The following is a 21,174-nucleotide window of genomic DNA, read 5'->3' as shown; positions in this document are numbered from 1 at the left end:
ACTCAGCTTTTGAGGAGGAAAGAACTTGGCTAAGAAAGCTTTGACCAGCTTATCCCAAGAGTTCAGGCTATCCTTAGGTTGAGAATCCAACCATATTCTAGCTCTGTCTCTTACAGCAAAAGGGAAAAGCATGAGCCTGTAAACTTCAGGATCTTCTCCATTAGTCTTAACAGTATCACAGATCTGCAAGAATTCAGTTAAGAACTGAAAGGGATCTTCAGATGGAAGGCCATGAAACTTGCAGTTTTGTTGCATCAGAGAAACTAATTAAGGTTTCAGCTCAAAATTGTTTGCTCCAATGGCAGGGATGGAGATGCTTCTTCCATGTAAATTGGAATTAGGTGCAGTAAAGTCACCAAGCATCCTCCTTGCATTATTATTATTTTTGGCTGCCATCTCCTCTTCCTGTTCAAAAATTTCTGTAAGGTTATCTCTGGATTGTTGTATTTTAGCTTCTCTTAGTTTCCTTTTCAGAGTCCTTTCAGGTTCAGGGTCTGCTTCAACAAAAATGTTCTTGTCCTTGCTCCTGCTCATATGAAAAAGAGGAAACAGAAAAATAATAATAATAGGGATCCTTTTTGCCCAAGTATAGAGGTTCCCCTGTGTGAGTAGAAGAAGAAAAGAATGTAATGTAAAGAAGGGAAGAGAAAATTTGAACACAGATGGAAGAGGGGGTTCGAATTTGGGTGAGATGAAGTGTTAGTAGATGAATAAATAAATAGAAGAAGATGAGAGAGAAGGAGGATTTTTGAAAATAAAATTTTGAAAAGGGGTTAGTGATTTTCAAAAATTAGGAATGAAATCAAATTAAAATTAAAAATTGAAACAGTTAGTTAATTAAATAGAATTTTTGAAAAAGAGGGAAGAGATTTTCGAAAATTAGAGAGAGGGTTAGTTAAGTAGTTTTGAAAAAGATAAGAAACAAACAAAAAGTCAATTAGTTAGTTGAAAAAGATTTGAAAATCAATTTTGAAAAGATAAGAAGTTAGAAAAGATATTTGAAAATCAAATTTTTGAAAAAGATAAGATTTTAAAAAAAGATATGATAGGAAGATATGATTAGAATTAGTTTTGAAAAAGATTTGATTTTTAAAATCATAATTAATGACTTGACTCACAGGAAATCATAAGATATGATTCTAGAATTTAAAGTTTGAATCTTTCTTAACAAGTAAGTAACAAACTCGAAATTTTTGAATCAAAACATTAATTGATGATGTGATTTTCGAAAATATGATATAAAAATAAGAAAAAGATTTTTTTGAAAAATATTTTTAAGATTTTCGAAAATATGTAAGAAAAATGAAAAAGATTTGATTTTTGAAAAAGATTTTGAAAAAGATAAGATTTTTAAATTGAAAATTTGATTTGACTCATAAGAAACAATTGAATTTTAAAAAGTTTTGAAAAAGTCAATCCAAATTTTTGAAATTTATGAGAGAAAAAAGGAAAGATATATATATATATATTTTTTTTTTTTATTTTTGAATTTTTAATGATGAAAGGGAAAAACATGAAAGAGACTCAATGCATGAAAATTTTGGATCAAAACAATGAATGCATGCAAGAATGCTATGAATGTCAAGATGAACACCAAGAACACTATGAAGATCATGATGAACCTCAAGAACTTATTTTTGAAAAATTTTCAAGAAAAGAAAACATGCAAGACACCAAACTTAGAAATTTTTCATGTATAGACACTATGAATGCAAGAATGCATATGAAAAACACCATACAACACAAAACAATAAAATATGAAGATCAATCAAAAAGGTTTATCAAGAACAACTTGAAGATCATGATGAATGCAATGCATGAATGCAATTTTCGAAAAATGCAAGATGAGTATGCAATTGACACCAAACTTAAAAATTGACTCAAGACTCAAACAAAAAAAAAACACAAAATATTTTTTATTTTTATGATTTTCTAATTTTTTTGGATTTTCTTTTAATTTTTTTTTCAAAAAACATATAGGAAAAAGAAAATAAAAATTCAAAATTTTTAATAAGAATTCCAGGAATCCTTCAATGTTAGCCTAAAGCTCCAATCCAAGGGTTGGGCATGGCTTAATAGCCAGCCAGCTTTAGGATGTAACTCAGATATACTGCTCATTAGTTATCAATTTAACTTGCCTCTATGCTGATGGTTGGAAGCCCCTATCCAAAAGAATTAGACATGGCTTTACAGCCAGCCAGGCTCCAACATTTTTCATGAAACTCTAGAATTCATTCTTAAAAATTCTGAAATAATTTTCGAAAACAGATGAGAAATTTTTGAAAGATTTTTTTTTTTGAAAAAATTTTTTTGAAAATAAAACAAAAAGAAAATTACCTAATCTGAGCAACAAGATGAACCGTCAGTTGTCCAAACTCGAACAATCCCCGGCAACGGCGCCAAAAACTTAGTATGCGAAATTGTTACTCCGAGGTTGTAAAATTTGTTGCTCGTTCTCTCCCTGGCAATGGCGCCAAAACTGGTGCACAATACCATGGTCCAAACATAACTTCACAACTTCGCACAACTAACCAGTAAGTACACTGGGTCGTCCAAATAATAAAACCTTACGTGAGTAAGGGTCGATCCCACGGAGATTGTTGGTATGAAGCAAACTATGGTCACCTTGTAAATCTCAGTCAGGCGGATATCAAATAGTTATGGAGTTTTCGAATATTAATAATAAATAAACAGAAAATAAGATAGAAATACTAATGTAATTCATTGGTGAGAATTTCAGATAAGCGTATAGAGATGCGTTCGTTCCTCTAAACCGCTGCTTTCCTGCTGTCTTCATCCAATCAGTATTACTCCTTTCCATGGCAAGCTTTATGTAAGGCCATCACCGTTGTCAATGGCTACATCACATCCTCTTGTGAAAAAGGTCCAAATGCTCTGTCACAGCACGGCTAATCATCTAAGGTTCTCGATCATACTGGAATAGGATTCACCCTCCTTTTGCGTCTGTCACTACGCCCAGCACTCACGAGTTTGAAGTTCGTCACAGTCATTCAATCCTTGAATCCTACTCGGAATACCATAGACAAGGTTTAGACTTTCCGGACTCTCATGAATGCCGCCATCAATCTAGCTTATACCACGAAGATTCTGATTAAGAGATCCAAGAGATATTCATTCAATCTAAGGTGGAACGGAAGTGGTTGTCAGGCACGCGTTCGTAAGGGAATGATGATGATTGTCACGTTCATCACATTCATATTGAAGTGCGAATGAATATCTTAGAAGCGGAATAAGTTGAATTGAATAGAGAAACAGTAGTACTTTGCATTAATTCATGAGAAATAGCAGAGCTCCACACCTTAATCTATGGAGTGTAGAAACTCTACCGTTGAAAATACATAAGTGAAAGGTTCAGGCATGGCCGAGAGGCCAGCCCCTAAAACGTGATCACAGGATTAAAAATACAATCCAGGATGTCTAATACAATAGTAAAAAGTTCTATTTATACTAAACTAGCTACTAGGGTTTACAGAAGTAAGTAATTGATGCATAAATCCACTTCCGGGGCCCACTTGGTGTGTGCTTGGGCTGAGCTTTAATGTTGCACGTGTAGAGGCTTCTTCTGGAGTTGAACGCCAAGTTGTAACGTGTTTTTGGCGTTCAACTCTGGTTCGTGACGTGTTTCTGGCGTTTAACTCCAGACTGCAGCGTAGAACTGGCGTTCAACGCCCTTTTGCGTCGTCTAAACTCGGCCAAAGTATGGACTATTATATATTGCTGGAAAGCTCTGGATGTCTACTTTCCAACACAATTGGAAGCGCGCCATTTTAAGTTCTATAGTTCCAGAAAATCCAATTTGAGTACAGGGAGGTCAGAATCCAACAGCATCAGCAGTCCTTCTTCAACCTCTGAATCTGATTTTTGCTCAAGTCCCTCAATTTCAGCCAGAAAATACCTGAAATCACAGAAAAAACACACAAACTCATAGTAAAGTCCAGAAATGTGAATTTAACATAAAAACTAATAAAAACATCCCTAAAAGTAACTAGATCCTACTAAAAATATACTAAAAATAATGCCAAAAAGCGTATAAATTATCCGCTCATCAGCTAACATTTAATGTTTTGAGTTAAAAATTTCAAGTTGTTACTTGCCTTTTAAGAAAGGTTCAATCTTTAAATTCTAAGAATCATATCTTTTAGTTTGTTGTTAGTCAAATCATCAACTTTAATTTCAAAAATAAAATCTTTTTAATTTCTTTTGAAATCTTTCTCAAAATAAATTTCAATCATATCTTTTTCAAAATTTAATTTCAAAATCTTTTCTAACTTCTTATCTTTTAAAAATTGATTTTCAAATCTTTTTCAATGAACCACTTGATTTTTTTTGTTTGATTTTAAAAGTTTACTATTTCTTATCTTTTTCAAACCACCTAACTACTTTTCTCTCTCTCTAATTTTCAAAAATTAACTAACATCTTTTTCAGAAGTCTTTTTTATTAACTAATTGTTTTAAATTCTAATTTATTTTATTTCTTTTAATAATTCAAATTCTAACTTTTAATTAAAATAAAAACAAAAATAGTTTTATTTTCTTATATTTAAAAATTCAAATTTCTTCTCTCTCTCATCTCTTTCTATTTATTTTATTTATTTATTAACACTTCTTTTTTTTTAAATTTGAACCCCCTCCCTCTCTCTTTGTTCGAATTTTTATTATTCTCTCTCTACCTCATTCTTCTATTCTTCTACTCACATAAAGGAATCTCTATACTGTGATATAGAGGATTCCTCTTCTTTTCTGTTCTCTTCTTTTTCATATGAGCAGGAACAAGGATAAGGACATTCTTGTTGAAGCTGTCCTGAACCTGAAAGGACTCTAAAGAGGAAGCTAAGAGAAGCTAAAGCACAACACTCTGGAGAGGACCTTACAGAAATTTTCGAAAAAGAAGAAGACATGGCCGAACCCAATAACAATGGTGGAGATGCAAGAAAGATGCTTGGTGACTTTGTTGCACCATCTTCTGACTTCTATGGAAGAAGCATCTCAATTCCTGCAATTGGAGGAAACAATTTTGAGCTTAAGCCTCAATTAGTTTCTCTAATGCAGCATAATTGCAAGTTTCATGGACTTCCATTAGAAGATCCTCATCAGTTCTTAGCTGAGTTCTTGCAAATCTGTGACACTGTTAAGACCACTGGGGTTAATCCTGAGGTCTACAGACTTATGCTTTTCCCTTTTGCTGTAAGAGACAGAGCTAAGACATGGTTGGACTCACAACCTAAATAAAGCCTGAACTCTTGGGAAAAGTTGGTCAATGCTTTCTTGGCCAAATTTTTTTCACCTCAAAAGATGAGTAAGCTTAGAGTGGAAATCCAAACCTTCAGACAGAAGGAAGGTGAATCCCTCTATGAAGCTTGGAAAAGATACAAGCAATTGATCAGAAGGTGTCCTTCTGACATGCTTTCAGAATAGAGCATCTTATGTATATTCTATGATGGTCTGTCTGAATTGTCCAAGATGTCATTGGACCATTCTGCTGATGGATCTCTTCATCTGAAGAAGACGCCTGAAGAAGCCGAGGAACTCATTGAAATGGTTGCAAATAACCAGTTCATGTACACTTCTGAAGAAATTCTGTGAATAATGGGATGACTCAAAAGAAAGGAGTTCCGGAGATTGATACCCTAAATGCAATATTGGCTCAAAATAAAATATTGACTCAGTAAGTCAATATGATTTCTCAGAGTCTGACTGGAATGCAAGCTGCATCCGACAGTACTAAGGAAGCCTCCTCTGAAGGAGAAGCTTATGACCCTGAGAATCATGGAATGGAAGAAGTGAATTACATGGGAGAATCCTATGGAAACACTTATAATCCTTCATGGAGGAATCATCCTAATCTCTCATGGAAGGATCAACAGAAGCCTCAACAAGGCTTCAATAATAATAATGGTGGGAGAAACAGGTTTGGCAATAGTAAACCTTTTCCATCATCTTCTCAGCAATAGACAGAGAATTCTAAGCAGAGCCTCTCTAACTTAGTAACCATAATCTCTGATCTATCTAAGACCACTCACAGTTTCATGACTGAAACAAGGTCCTCCATTAGAAATTTGGAGGCACAAGTGGGTCAGCTGAGTAAAAGAGTTACTGAACTCCCTCCAAGTACTCTCCCAAGCAATACAGAAGAGAATCCAAAAAGAGAGTGCAAGGCCATCAATATACCCAACATGGCCAAACCTGTAGAGGAGGGAAAGGAAGTGATTTCCAGTGAAGAAGACCTAAATGGATGTCCACTGGCCACTAAGGAGTTCCCTAATGAGGAACCAAAGGAATCTGAGGCTCATATAGAGACCATAGAGATTCCACTAAACTTACTGTTGCTATTCATGAGCTCTGATGAGTATTCTTCCTCTGAAGAGGATGAAGATATTGTTGAAGAGCAAGTTGCTCAATATCTAGGAGCAATCATAAAGCTGAATGCCAAGCTATTTGGTAATGAGACTTGGAAGGATGAACCTCCATTGCTCATCAATGAACTAAATGATCTGTCTCAACTGAAATTACCTCAGAAGAAACAGGATCCTGAAAAGTTCTTAATACCCTGTACCAAAGCCACTATGACCTTTGAGAAGGCTCTGTGTGACTTAGGGTCAGGAATAAACCTCTTGCCACTCTCTGTAATGGAGAAACTAGGGATCTTTGAGGTACAAGCTGCAAGATTCTCATTAGAATTGGCAGACAAATCAAGGAAATAAGCTTATGGACTTGTAGAGGATGTATTGGTGAAGATTGAAGGCCTGTACATCCCTGCTGATTTCATAATCCTAGACACTGGGAAGGATGAAGATGAATCCATCATCCTTGGAAGACCCTTACTAGCCACAGCAAAAGCTGTGATTGATGTGGATAGAGGAGAGTTAGTCCTTCAATTGAATGAGGACTACCTTGTGTTTAAAGCTCAAGGATCTCCATCTGTAACCATGGAGAGGAAGCATGAAAAGCTTCTCTCAATACAGAGTCAAACAGAGCCCCCACACTCAACTTCTAAGTTTGGTGTTGGGAGGCCACCATTAAGCTCTGAGTCTCTGTGAGGCTCTCTAAGAGCTCACTGTCAAGCTATTGACATTAAAGAAGCACTTATTGGGAGGCAACCCAATTTTATTATATTTATTTATTTTTCATTGTCAAATTATGTTTTCTTTAGGTTGATGATCATGTGAAGTCACAAAAACAACTACAGAATTAAAGCAAAATAAAAAACAACATCAAAAATAGCACACCCTGGAAGATAGGCTTACTGGCGTTTAAACGCCAGTAAGGATAGCAGAATGGGCATTTAACGCCCAGTCTGGCAGCATTTTGGGCGTTAAACGCCAGAATGGGCATCATTCTGGGCATTTAACACCAGAAAAGGGTGTCTGGCGTCTGGCTAGTGTTAAACGCCAGAAAAGGGTGGCTGGCTGGCGTTAAATGCCAGAAAGGGGCAGCAGACTGGTGATGAGCGGATATTTTATACGCTTTTTGGGGTTAATTTCATATAGATTTTAGTATATTTTAGTTGGTTTTTAGTTTATTTTCATTAGTTTCTAGGCAAAATTCATATTTCTGGACTTTACTATGAGTTTGTGTGTTTTTCTGTAATTTCAGGTATTTTCTGGCTGAAATTGAGGGAGCTGAGCAAAAATCTGATTCAGGCTGAAAAAGGACTGCTGATGTTGTTGGATTCTGACCTCCCTGCACTCAAAATAGATTTTCTGGAGCTACAGGACTCCAAATGGTGTGCTTCTAATTGCGTTAGAATGTAGACATCCAGGGCTTTCCAGCAATATATAATAGTCCATACTTTGCTCAAGGATAGATGACGTAAACTGGCGTTCAACGCCAGCTCTCTGCCCAATTCTGGCGTCCAGCGCCAGAAACAAGTTGCAAGTTAGAGTTCAACGCCAGAAAAGGATCCAAAGCTGGCGTTGAACGCCCAAATCAGCCCCAGTACACACCAAGTGGGCCCCAGAAGTGGATTTCTGCACTATCTGTTATAGTTTACTCATTTTCTGTAAACCTAGGTTACTAGTTTAGTATTTAAACAACTTTTAGAGAGTTATTTTGTATCTCATGACATTTTAGACCTAAACTTTGTACTCTTTGACGGCATGAGTCTCTAAACTCCATTGTTGGGGGTGAGGAGCTCTGCTGTGTCTCGATGAATTAATGCAAGTACTTCTGTTTTCCATTCAAACATGCGTGTTCCTATCTAAGATATCCATTCGCGCCTAACTATGGAGATGGTGATGATCAGTGACACTCATCACCTTCCTCAATACATGAACGTGTGTCTGACAATCACCTCCGTTCTACATCAGATTGAATGAATATCTCTTAGATTCCTTAATCAGAATCTCCGTGGTATAAGCTAGATTGATGGCGGCATTCATGAGAATCCGAAAAGTCTAAACCTTGTCTGTGGTATTCCGAGTAGGATTCTGGGATTGGATGGCTGTGACGAACTTCAAACTCACGAGTGCCGGGCGTAGTGACAGACGCAAAAGGATAGTAATTCCTATTCCGGTATGACTGAGAACCTGCAGATGATTAGCCGTGCGGTGACAGCGCACCTGGACCCTTTTCACTGGAAAGATGGATGGTAGCTATTGACAACGGTGATCCACCTACATACAGCTTGCCATAGGAGGACGTGCGTGCGTGAATCAGAAGACAGAGGAAAGCAGAGATTCTGAAGACAAAGCATCTCCAAAACCCCAACATATTCTCCATTATTGCATAACAAGTAACCTTTAATCCATGCTCTCTTGTTTATTCGCAATTCAACTGATAAATATAATTGACTTCCTGACTAAGAATTGCAAGATAACCAGAGATTGCTTCAAACCAACAATCTCCGTGGGATTCGACCCTTACTCACGTAAGGTATTACTTGGACGACCCAGTGCACTTGCTGGTTAGTGGTACGAGTGTGAAAAGTGTGATTCACAATTCGTGCACCAAGTTTTTGGCGCCGTTGCCGGGGATTGTTCGTGTTTGGACAACTAACGATTTATTTTGTTGCTTAGATTAGGAAAAATTTCCCTTTTTAGTTTAGAATCTCTTGTTATTGTCGTGTTAAAAATTTTAGAATCCTTATTTTCTTTTTTTAAATCTTTTTCAAAAATAATTTTTCTATTAAATCCTGTGCCAAACTTTAAGTTTGGTGTTTTCTGGTTGATTTTTCTATGTTTTTCGAAAATTTTAGTTTGGTTTTCTAAAAACTTTTAAGTTTGGTGTTCTTGTGAGTCTTCAAAGTGTTCTTGAGTTTTCCTTGTCTCTCGATCTTAAAATTTTTATGTTTGGTGTTCCTTGGTGTTTTCCATCCAAAATTTTCAAAAAAAAACAAGGAGCATTAGATCTAAAAATTTTAAATCTTGTGCTATCTTATTGTTTTTCTCTCTCCTCTTTAATTTCAAAAATATCTTTTCTCTCTCTTTTAAAGCAAATTTTTGAAATTCACCTTTAAAATTCAGATTTTTATTTAAAAAAAAATTTAAAACCTTTTTCAAAAATCATCATATCCTTTTCAAAACTTCCTAACCACTTCTCCCTCATCAAATTTTTTGAAAATTTTCAATCATTTTTATTTATTTTATTTTAATTTATTTCATTTTCGAAATAAATAAATAAATAAAAATAAATTTTTTTTTTACTTTACATCATCTCCCTTTCTCCATCATGGATCTAAGTGGAAATGAACAGTCCAGGAGGACTCTGGGGTCATATGCTAACCCCTCTACTGCTTCATATGGGAGTAGTATCTGCATACCCTCCATTGGAGTCAGTAGCTTTGAGTTGAATCCTCAGCTCATTATCATGGTGCAGCAAAGCTGCCAGTATTCTGGTCTTCCACAGAAAGAACCTACAGAGTTTCTGGCACAGTTTTTACAAATTGCTGACACAATACATGATAAGGAGGTAGATCAGGATGTTTACAGACTATTACTGTTTCCATTTGCTGTAAAAGACCAAGCCAAGAGGTGGTTAAATAACCAACCTAAGGCTAGCATAAGGACATGGAAACAGCTGACAGAAAAATTCCTGAATCAATACTTTCCTCCAAAACGGATGACACAGCTAAGGCTGGACATCCAAGGCTTTAAACAAGGAGATAATGAATCTCTTTATGATGCCTGGGAGAGATACAGAGAGATGCTACGCAAATGCCCCTCTGAAATGTTTTCAGAGTGGGTTCAGTTAGACATCTTCTATTATGGGCTTACAGAAAGAGCTCAGATCTCTTTAGATTGCTCAGCTGGTGGATCTATCCATATGAGAAAGACAATTGAAGAAGCTCAAGAGCTCATTGATACAGTTGCTAGAAATCAGCATCTGTACTTAAGCAGTGACCCTTCCATGAAAGAAGAGGCTAAAACAGTGACTGCTGAACTCAGTCCTGCAGAGCAAGCTACTGAATTCAATCAGCAATTGGATTTTCTAACAAAGCAGTTAGCTGAATTCAAGGATAAACTATAAGAGACAAGGATGGCTAATATAAACATGGAAGTACAATTAAATCAAACAAAGCAGCAGCTGTTAAAACAAATAATAGAAGAATGCCAAGCAGTTCAATTAAGAAGTGGAAAAACATTAAATACCCTACCTCAAGGCAGCAAAGAGCTAAGGAATGAGCAAACCACCCAAAATTCACCTGAGGATAGTTAGAGCCAAGGGAAAAGTAATTCTGGCGCTGAACGCCCAGATCATGCCCAAGACTGGCGTTCAACGCCAGTAACAAATAAGGACTGGCGTTCAACGCCAGAAACAAGCAAGGATCTGGCGTTGAACGCCCAAAATGGGTAGGATCTGGCGTTGAACGCCCAAAAGGGGCACAGTTCTGGCGTTCAGGCGCCAGGAACAGACAAGGAGTGGGCGTCTAATGTCACTCCAGCTTCTAACTCTGGCACTCCATCGCCAGTGAGGGATCAGACACACACAAGTGCTGATGACAACCCCTCTAAAAAGGCTTCTTCAACCACTTCTATAGGCAATAAACCTACAGCAACTAAGGTTGAGGAATATAAAGCCAATATACCTTATCCTCAAAAACTCCGGAAAGAGGAGCAGGATAAACAATTTGCTCGCTTTGCATATTATATCAGGACTCTTGAAATAAAGATTCCATTTGCAGAGGCACTTGAGCAAATACCTTCCTATGCCAAGTTCATGAAAGAGATCTTGAGTCATAAGAAGGATTGGAGAGAAACTGAAAGAGTTCTCCTCACTAAAGAATGCAGTGCAGTCATTCTGAAAAGCTTTCCTGAAAAGCTTAAAGATCCTGGGAGTTTTCTGATACCATGCACATTAGAAGGTAACTGCACCAAGACAGCTTTATGTGATCTTGGGGCAAGCATCAACCTAATACCTGCATCCACTATCAGAAAGCTTGGTTTAACTGAAGAACTTAAACCAACCCGGATATGTCTCCAACTTGCTGATGGCTCCATTAAATACCCATCAGATGTGATCGAAGACATGATCGTCAGAGTTGGGCCATTCGCCTTTGCCACTGACTTTGTAGTGCTGGAAATGGAGGAGCACAAGAGTGCTACTCTCATTCTAGGAAGACCCTTCCTAGCAACTGGACGATCCCTCATTGACGTCCAACAGGGGGAAATAACCCTGAGAGTCAATGATGATGAGTTTAAGTTGAATGCTGTCAAAGCCATGCAGCATCCAGACACATCAAAAGACTGTATGAAAGTTGATCTTATTGACTCTTTGGTAGAAGAGATCAACATGGATGAGAGTCTCGAATCAGAGTTGGAAGACATCTTTAAAGATGTTCAGCTTGATTTGGAGGATTCAGAGGAGATGAAAGAGCCTCTGAAATTTCCTCTGGAAGAGGAAAAACCTCCTAAACCCGAGCTCAAACCATTACCACCATCCCTAAAATATGTATTTCTGGGAGAAGGTGACACTTTTCCAGTGATCATAAGCTCTGCTTTAAATCCACAGGAAGAGGAAGTACTTAATCAAGTGCTAAGGACACACAAGACAGCTCTTGGGTGGTCCATAGGTGACCTTAAGGGCATAAGCCCAGCTAGATGCATGCACAAAATCTTATTGGACGATAATGCTAAACCAATGGTTCAGCCACAGAGGCGGCTAAATCCAGCCATGAAGGAAGTGGTGCAGAAAGAGGTCACCAAATTACTAGAGGCTGGGATTATTTATCCTATTTCTGATAGCCCCTGGGTGAGCCCTGTCCAAGTCATCCCAAAAAAAGGAGGCATGACAGTGATTCATAATGAAAAAAATGAACTGGTTCCTACAAGAACAGTTACAGGGTGGCGCATGTGTATTGACTACAGAAGGCTCAATACAGCCACCAGAAAGGATCATTTTCCTTTACCATTCATAGACCAGATGCTAGAAAGACTGGCAGGTCATGATTACTACTTCTTTTTGGATGGCTACTCAGGCTATAACCAGATTGCAGTAGATCCCCAGGATCAAGAGAAAACAGCATTCACATGTCCATCTGGAGTGTTTGCTTATAGAAGGATGCCATTTGGGCTGTGTAATGCGCCTGCAACCTTCCAGAGATGCATGCTCTCTATTTTCTCTGATATGGTGGAAAAATTTCTGGAAGTCTTCATGGATGACTTCTCAGTATATGGAGACTCATTCAGCTCCTGTTTCGATCACCTGAAACTTGTTCTGAAGAGATGCCAAGAGACCAACCTAGTTTTAAACTGGGAAAAATGTCACTTCATGGTGACTGAAGGGATTGTCCTTGGGCATAAAATCTCAAACAAGGGAATAGAGGTGGATCAAGCAAAAATAGAGGTAATTGAAAAATTACCACCACCTGCCAATGTTAAGGCAATCAGAAGCTTTCTTGGGCATGCAGGATTCTATAGGAGGTTTATAAAGGATTTTTCAAAAATCGCAAAACCTCTAAGCAATCTGCTAGCTGCTGACACGCCATTTGTGTTTGACACAGAGTGTCTGCAGGCGTTTGAAACGCTGAAAGCCAAGTTGGTCACAGCACCAGTTATCTCTGCACCAGACTGGACATTACCATTTGAGCTAATGTGTGATGCCAGTGATCACGCCATTGGTGCAGTATTGGGACAGAGGCATGACAAGCTTCTGCACGTCATTTATTATGCTAGCCGCGTTTTAAATGATGCCCAGAAAAATTACACAACCACAGAAAAAGAATTGCTTGCAGTGGTTTATGCCATTGACAAGTTCAGATCATACTTAGTAGGATCAAAAGTGATTGTGTATACTGACCATGCTGCTCTTAAATATCTACTCACAAAGCAGGATTCAAAACCCAGGCTCATCAGATGGGTGTTGCTTCTGCAAGAGTTTGATATAGAAATAAGAGACAGAAAAGGGACAGAGAACCAAGTGGCTGATCATCTGTCCCGGATAGAGCCAGTAGAAGGGACGTCCCTCCCCTCTCTTGTGATCTCTGAGACTTTTCCGGATGAGCATTTATTTGCCATCCAGGAAACACCATGGTTTGCCGATATTGCAAACTATAAAGCTGCAAGGTTCATACCCAAGGAGTACAACAGGCAACAAAAGAAAAAATTAATCACTGATGCAAAGTACTACTTGTGGGATGAACCCTATCTCTTTAAGAGATGTGCAGACGGAATAATCCGTAGGTGTGTTCCTAGAGAAGAAGCGCAGAGGATCCTATGGCATTGCCATGGATCTCAATATGGAGGCCATTTCGGGGGTGAGCGAACAGCCACCAAGGTCCTCTAATGTGGCTTCTATTGGCCCACAATCTATAGAGATTCCCGAGAGTTTGTACGTAACTGTGACAGTTGCCAAAGAGCTGGTAATCTGCCCCATGGTTACGCCATGCCTCAACAAGGAATCTTGGAGATTGAGTTGTTTGACGTATGGGGAATTGACTTCATGGGACCTTTCCCACCATCATTCTCAAACACTTATATTCTGGTGGCAGTTGACTATGTATCAAAATGGGTTGAGGCCATTGCCACACCCACCAATGATACTAAAACAGTGCTGAAGTTCCTCCAGAAACATATCTTTAGCAGGTTTGGTGTCCCTAGAGTACTGATCAGTGATGGGGGCACTCACTTCTGCAACAAACTGCTTTACTCTGCCATGGTTCGGTATGGGATTTACCACAAGGTAGCTACTCCATATCATCCACAAACTAATGGGCAAGCTGAAGTCTCTAACAGAGAATTAAAGAGAATCTTAGAACAGACAGTAAGTACCCGTAGAAAGGATTGGGCACGGAGCTTGGATGATGCTCTGTGGGCTTACAGAACAGCATTCAAGACCCCTATAGGGACCTCTCCATACCAACTTGTGTATGGTAAGGCATGTCACCTGCCCGTGGAACTGGAACATAAAGCCTACTAGGCAACCAGATTCCTAAACTTTGATGTCAAATTAGCAGGAGAAAAAAGATTGCTCCAGCTAAATGAGCTAGAAGAATTCAGATTCACTGCTTTCGAAAATGCCAAGCTTTATAAAGAGAAATAAAAAAAGTGGCATGATAGAAAGCTATCATCTAGAATCTTTGAACCAGGATAGAAGGTTCTGCTGTTTAACTATAGACTCAGGCTATTCCCCGGGAAACTGAAATCCCGGTGGAGGGGACTGGTGCACGAAATTGTGATGTCCAGGCTCGAACAATCCCTGGTAATGGCTCCAAAGCTTGGTGCTTTGATCTTAATTCATAATTGTCACAACTTCGATACAACTAACCAGCAAGTGCACTGGGTCGTCCAAGTAATACCTTACGTGAGTAAGGGTCGAATCCCACGGAGATTGTTGGTATGAAGCAAGCTATGGTCACCTTGCAAATCTCAGTCAGGCGGATATAAAATAATCATGGTGTTTTCGAATACTAATTGATAAAATAGGGATAGAGATACTTATGTAAATTCATTGGCAGGAATTTCAGATAAGCGAATGGAGATGCTTTTCGTTCCTCTGAACCTCTGCTTTCCTGCTATCTTCATCCAATCAGTCTTACTCCTTTCCATGGCTGGCTGTATGCAAGGGCATCACCGTTGTCAGTGGCTACATCCCCTCCTCTCAGTGAATCATATGCTCACGCACCCTGTCACGGCACGGCTATTCATCTGTCAGTTCTCGATCATGCTGGAATAGGATTCACCCTCCTTTTGCGTCTGTCACCAACGCCCAGCACTCGCGAGTTTGAAGCTCGTCACAGTCATTCAATCATTGAATCCTACTCAGAATACCACAGACAAGGTTTAGACCTTCCGGATTCTCTTGAATGCCGCCATCATTCTAGCTTACGCCACGAAGATTCTGGTTATGAGATCTAAGAGATATTCATTCTAGCTTAATTCATGTAGAACAGAAGTGTTTGTCAGGCACGCGTTCATAAGGGAGAAGGATGATGAGCGTCACACATAATCATCACCTTCATCACGCTCTTGGGTTCGAATGCATATCTTAGAAGCGAAATAAGAAGAATTGAATAGAAAACAGTAGTACTTTGCATTAATCTTTGAGGAACAGCAGAGCTCCACACCTTAATCTATGGAGTGTAGAAACTCTACCGTTGAAAATACATAAGTGAAGGTCCAGGCATGGCCGAGATGGCCAGCCCCCTAAACGAGATCACAGGATCAAAATACAATCCAGGATACAAAGATGGTCAAAAAGACTAGTAAAAGGTCCTATTTATAATAAACTAGCTACTAGGGTTTACATGAGTAAGTAATTGATGCATAAATCCACTTCCGGGGCCCACTTGGTGTGTGTTTGGGCTGAGCTTAAGTGTAGCACGTGCAGAGGCCATTTGTGGAGTTGAACGCCAGTTTCTGTGCCAGTTTGGGCGTTCAACTCTGGTTTTGGATCCTTTTCTGGCGCTGGACGCCAGATTTGGGCAGAAGGCTGGCGTTGAACGCCAGTTTACGTCGTCAATTCTTGGCCAAAGTATGGACTATTATATATTGCTGGAAAGCCCTGGATGTCTACTTTCCAACGCAATTGGAAGCGCGCCATTTCGAGTTTTGTAGCTCCAGAAAATCCACTTTGAGTGCAGGGAGTTCAGAATCCAACAGCATCAGCAGTCCTTTTTCAACCTCTGAATCTGATTTCTGCTCAAGTCCCTCAATTTCAGCCAGAAAATACCTGAAATCACAGAAAAACACACAAACTTATAGTAAAGTCCAGAAATGTGAATTTAACATAAAAACTAATGAAAACATCCCTAAAAGTAACTAGATCCTGCTAAAAACATACTAAAAACAATGCCAAAAAGCGTATAAATTATCCGCTCATCACAACACCAAACTTAAATTGTTGCTTGTCCCCAAGCAACTGAAAATCAAATAGGATAAAAAGAAGAGAATATACTACAAATTCCAAACTATCAATGAAACAGAGCTTCAATCATATGAGCGGGACTTATAGCTTTTTGCCTCTTGAATAGTTTTGGCATCTCACTTTATCCATTGAGGTTCAGAATGATTGGATTCTATAGGAACTCAGAGTTCAGATAGTGTTATTGATTCTCCTAGTTCAGTATGATGATTCTTGAACACAGCTTCTTTATGAGTCTTGGCCGTGGCCCTAAGCACTTTGTTTTCCAGTATTACCACCGGATACATAAATGCCACAGACACATAATTGGGTGAACCTTTTCAGATTGTGACTTAGCTTTGCTAAAGTCCCCAATTAGAGGTGTCCAGGATTCTTAAGCACACTCTTTTTTTTTTTTTTTTTTTTTTGCTTTGGACCTTGACTTTAACCGCTCAGTCTCAAGTTTTCACTTGACACCTACACGCCACAAGCACATGGTTAGGGACAGCTTAGTTTGGCCGCTTAGACCAGGATTTTATTCCTTTAGGCCCTCCTATCCACTGATGCTCAAAGCCTTGGGATCCTTTTTATTTGCCCTTGCCTTTTGGTTTTAAGGGTTATTGGCTTTTTCTGCTTGCTTTTTCTTTTTCTTTCTATTTTTTTTTTCGCCTATTTTTTTTTTCTGCAAGCTTTGTTCTTTGCTGCTTTTTCTTGCTTCAAGAATCATTTTTATGATTTTTCAGATTATCAAATAACATGTTTCCTAGTCATCATTCTTTCAAGAGCCAACATATTTAACATTCTTAAACAACAACTTCAAAAGACATATGCACTGTTCAAGCATACATTCAGAAAACAAGAAGCATTGTCACCACATCAATATAATTAAACTAAGTTCAAGGATAAATTCGAAACTCATGTACTTCTTGTTCTTTTGAATTAAAACAGTTTTTATTTAAGAGAGGTGATGGATTCATAGGACATTCATAACTTTAAGACAAAGTTACTAACTACTAATGATCATGTAATAAAGGCACAAACATTGATAAGCACATAATATAGAAAACGAAAAACAGAGAAAGCAAGAACAAGGAATGAATCCACCTTAGTGATGGTGGCGTTTCCTTCTTGAGGAACCAATGATGTCCTTGAGCTCTTCTATGTCTCTTCCTTGTCTTTTTTGCTCCTCCCTCATTGCCTTTTGATCTTCTCTTATTTCATGCAGCATGATGGAGTGCTCTTGATGTTCCACCCTTAGTTGTCCCATATTGGAACTCAATTCTTCTAGGGAGGTGTTGATGTGCTCCCAATATTTTTGTGGAGGAAAGTGCATTTGAGGCATTTCCGGAATCTCATGGTGATGAGCTTCTTGCGCCTCTTGAGCTCCATGACTGGGCTCTCTTGCTTGCTCCATCTTTTTGTTAGTGATGGGCTTTTCCTCTTTAATGAGGATATGTCCCTCTATGTCAATCCCAGCTGAATTGCATAGGTGGCAAATGAGGTGAGGAAAGGCTAACCTTGCCATGGTGGAGGACTTGTCAGCCACCTTGTAGAGTTCTTGAGGTATAATCTCATGAACTTCCACCTCTTCTCCAATCATGATGCTATGGATCATGATGGCCCGGTCTATAGTAACTTCAGACCGGTTGCTAGTGGGAATGATTGAGCATTGAATAAACTCCAACCATCCTCTAGCTATAGGCTTGAGGTCCAATCTTCTTAGTTGAACCGGCTTGCCTTTGGAGTCAATCTTCCATTGAGCTCCTTCTACACATATGTCCATAAGGACTTGGTCCAACCTTTGATCAAAGTTGACTCTCCTTGTGTAGGGGCGTGCGTTCTCTTCCATGTATGGCAAGTTGAACGCCAACCTCACATTCTCCGGACTAAAATCTAAGTATTTCCCCTGAACCATTGTAACATAGTTCTTTGGATCCGGGTTCTTACTTTGATCATGGTTCTTGGTGATCCATGCATTGGCATAGAACTCTTAAACCATTAGGATGCCGACTTGTTGGATGGGATTTGTTAGAACTTCCCAACCTCTTCTTTGAATTTCATGTCGGATCTCCGGATACTCATTTCTTTTGAGTTTAAAAGGGACCTCAGGGATCACCTTCTTTTTGGCCACAACATCATAGAAGTGGTCTTGATGGGCTTTGGAGATGAATCTTTCCATCTCCCATGACTCGGATGTGGAAGCTTTTATCTTCCCTTTCCCTCTTCTAGAGGATTCTCCGGTCTTGGGTGCCATCAATGGTAATGGAAAAACAAAAAAGCTATGCTTTTACCACACCAAACTTAGAATATTGCTCGCCCTCGAGCAATAAACAAAAGAATAGAAGAAGAAGAAGAAGAAGAAGAAATATGGAGAGGGAGAGGGAATTGTGGTTTCGGCCAAGAGGAGTGTAGAGGTATGTGTTGTGTGAATTTGAAGAAGAATGGAGGGCTTTATATAGGGTAGGGAGGTGGGGTATTGGTTCGGCCATATGGGTGGGTTTGGGTGGGAAATTGGTTTTGAATTTTGAAGGTAGGTGGAGTTTATGAGGTAGGTTTATGGGGAAGAGGAGATGGATGTGAGTGGTGAAGGTTTAGTGGGGAAGAGAGATTGAGGTGATTGGTGAGGGGTTTTTAGGGAAGAGTGTTTGTGGGGTTGTGTGAAAGAGAGTGGTGAGAAGAAGTGAGTGGAGGTAGGTGGGGATCCTGTGGGGTCCACAGATCCTGAGTGGATCCTGTGGGGTCCACAGATCCTGAGGTGTTCAAGGATTTACATCCCTGCACCCCTTAGGCATGTAAAAATGCCTTTGTATCCAACTCTGGGCGTTCAGCGCCAGGTTGGTAGCCATTTTGGGCGTTCAACGCCCATCTGTGTGCCATTTCTGGCGTTGAACGCCAGAACCATGCCTGTTCTGGCGTTCAGCGCCCAGAAGCTGCCCATTTTGGGCGTTCAGCGCCAGAACCATGCTCTGTTCTGGCGCTGAACGCCAGACAGATGCTCCTCCAGGGTGTGATTTTTTCTTCTGTTGTTTTTGATTTCGTTTTCAATTTTTATATTTATTTTGTGACTCCACATGATCATGAACCTAAGAAAACATGAAAAACAATAAAAATAAGATTTAGATAAACATTGGGTTGCCTCCCAACAAGCGCTTCTTTAATGTCAATAGCTTGACAGTGGGCTCTCATGGAGCCTCACAGATGTGCAGAGCTTTGTTGAGACTCTCCAACACCAAACTTAGAGTTTGGATATGGGAGTTCAACACCAAACTTAGAGTTTGGTTGTGGCCTCCCAACACCAAACTTAGAGTTTGACTGTGGGGGCTCTGGTTGACTCTGCTTTGAGAGAAGCTTTTCAAGCTTCCTCTCCCTGGTTGCAGAGGGAGCTCCTTGAGTTTTGAATACAAGGGAGTTCTCATTCCATTGAAGGACTATTTCACCTCTGTCAACATCAATCACAGCTCTTGCTGTGGCTAGGAAAGGTCTTCCTAGGATGATGGATTCATCCTCTTCCTTTCCAGTATCCAGGATTATGAAATCAGTAGGTATGTAAAGGCCTTCAACCTTTACTAACACGTTCTCTACTTGTCCATAAGCCTGTTTCCTTGAGCTGTCTGCCATCTCTAATGAGATTTTAGCAGCTTGCACCCCATAGATTCCCAGTTTCTCTATCACAGAGAGGGGCATGAGGTTTATCCCTGAACCAAGGTCACACAGAGCCTTAAAGATCATGGTGCCTATGGTACAAGGGATTATGAACTTTCCAAGATCCTGTCTCTTCTGAGGCAATGTCAGTTGATCCAGATCACTTAGTTCATTGATGAACAAGGGAGGTTCAACTTCCCAAGTATCAATGCCAAATAATTTGGCATTCAGCTTCATGATTGCACCAAGAAACTTGGCAGTTTTCTCTTTAGTAACATCCTCATTCTCTTCAGAAGAGGAATACTCATCAGAGCTCATGAAGGGCATAAGGAGGGTTGATGGAATCTCTATGGTCTCTAGATGAGTCTCAGATTCCTTTGGTTCCTCAGAGGGAAGCTCCTTATTGATCACTGGACGTCCCAGGAGGTCTTCCTCCTTGGGATTCACGTCCTCCTCTCCCTCATTGGGTTCGGCCATGGCGCTTATGTCAATGGCCTTGCACTCTCCTTTTGGATTCTCTTTTGTATTGCTTGGGAGAGTACTAGGAGGGATTTCAGTGATCCTTTTACTCAGCTGGCCCACTTGTGCTTCCAGATTTCTAATGGAAGGCCTTGTTTCATTCATGAAACTTACAGTGGCCTTAGATAGATCAGAGACTAGATTTGCTAAATTAGAAGCATTTTGTTCATAGTTCTCTGTCTGTTGCTGAGTTGATGATGGAAAAGGCTTGCTGTTGCTAAACCTGTTTCTTCCACCATTATTAAAGCCTTGTTGGGGCTTTTGATCCTTCCATGAGAAATTTGGATGATTTCTCCATGTTGAGTTATAGGTGTTTCCATAAGGTTCACCTAAGTAATTTACCTCTGCTATTGCAGGGTTCTCAGGATCATAAGCTTCTTCTGCATAAGAAGCCTCTTGAGTACTGTTGGATGCAGCTTGCATTCCATGCAGACTCTGAGAGATCATATTGACTTGCTGAGTCAATATTTTATTCTGAGCCAATATGGCATTCAGAGTATTAACTTCAAGAACTCCCTTCTTCATAGGCTTCCCATTACTCACAGGATTCTTTTCAGAAGAGTACATGAACTGGTTATTAGCAACCATGTCAATGAGTTCTTGAGCTTCTGCAGGCGTTTTCTTTAGGTGAATGGATCCACCTGCAGAAGTGTCCAGTGACATCTTTGATAGCTCAGATAAACCATCATAGAATATATCCAGGATGGTCCATTCTGA

The 21,174-nt window shown here is 39.5% G+C and overlaps 1 non-coding gene across 1 annotated transcript; it reads right to left on the bottom strand.

Annotated features, from left to right (window-relative positions):
* Positions 1-5,319: 5,319 nt before the first annotated feature.
* On the bottom strand, positions 5,320-5,427 carry LOC112731292 (small nucleolar RNA R71). Its single transcript, XR_003167077.1, has one exon. It is a non-coding gene; the product is annotated as a small nucleolar RNA R71 (small nucleolar RNA).
* Between the last annotated feature and the right edge of the window lie 15,747 nt (positions 5,428-21,174).

This window comes from Arachis hypogaea, chromosome 12 (assembly GCF_003086295.3).
Source record: "Arachis hypogaea cultivar Tifrunner chromosome 12, arahy.Tifrunner.gnm2.J5K5, whole genome shotgun sequence".
Taxonomy (NCBI): Eukaryota; Viridiplantae; Streptophyta; class Magnoliopsida; order Fabales; family Fabaceae; genus Arachis; species Arachis hypogaea.
The sequence above is the reverse complement of the archived record's forward strand: the minus strand, read 5'-3'. Positions and strand labels throughout refer to the sequence as shown.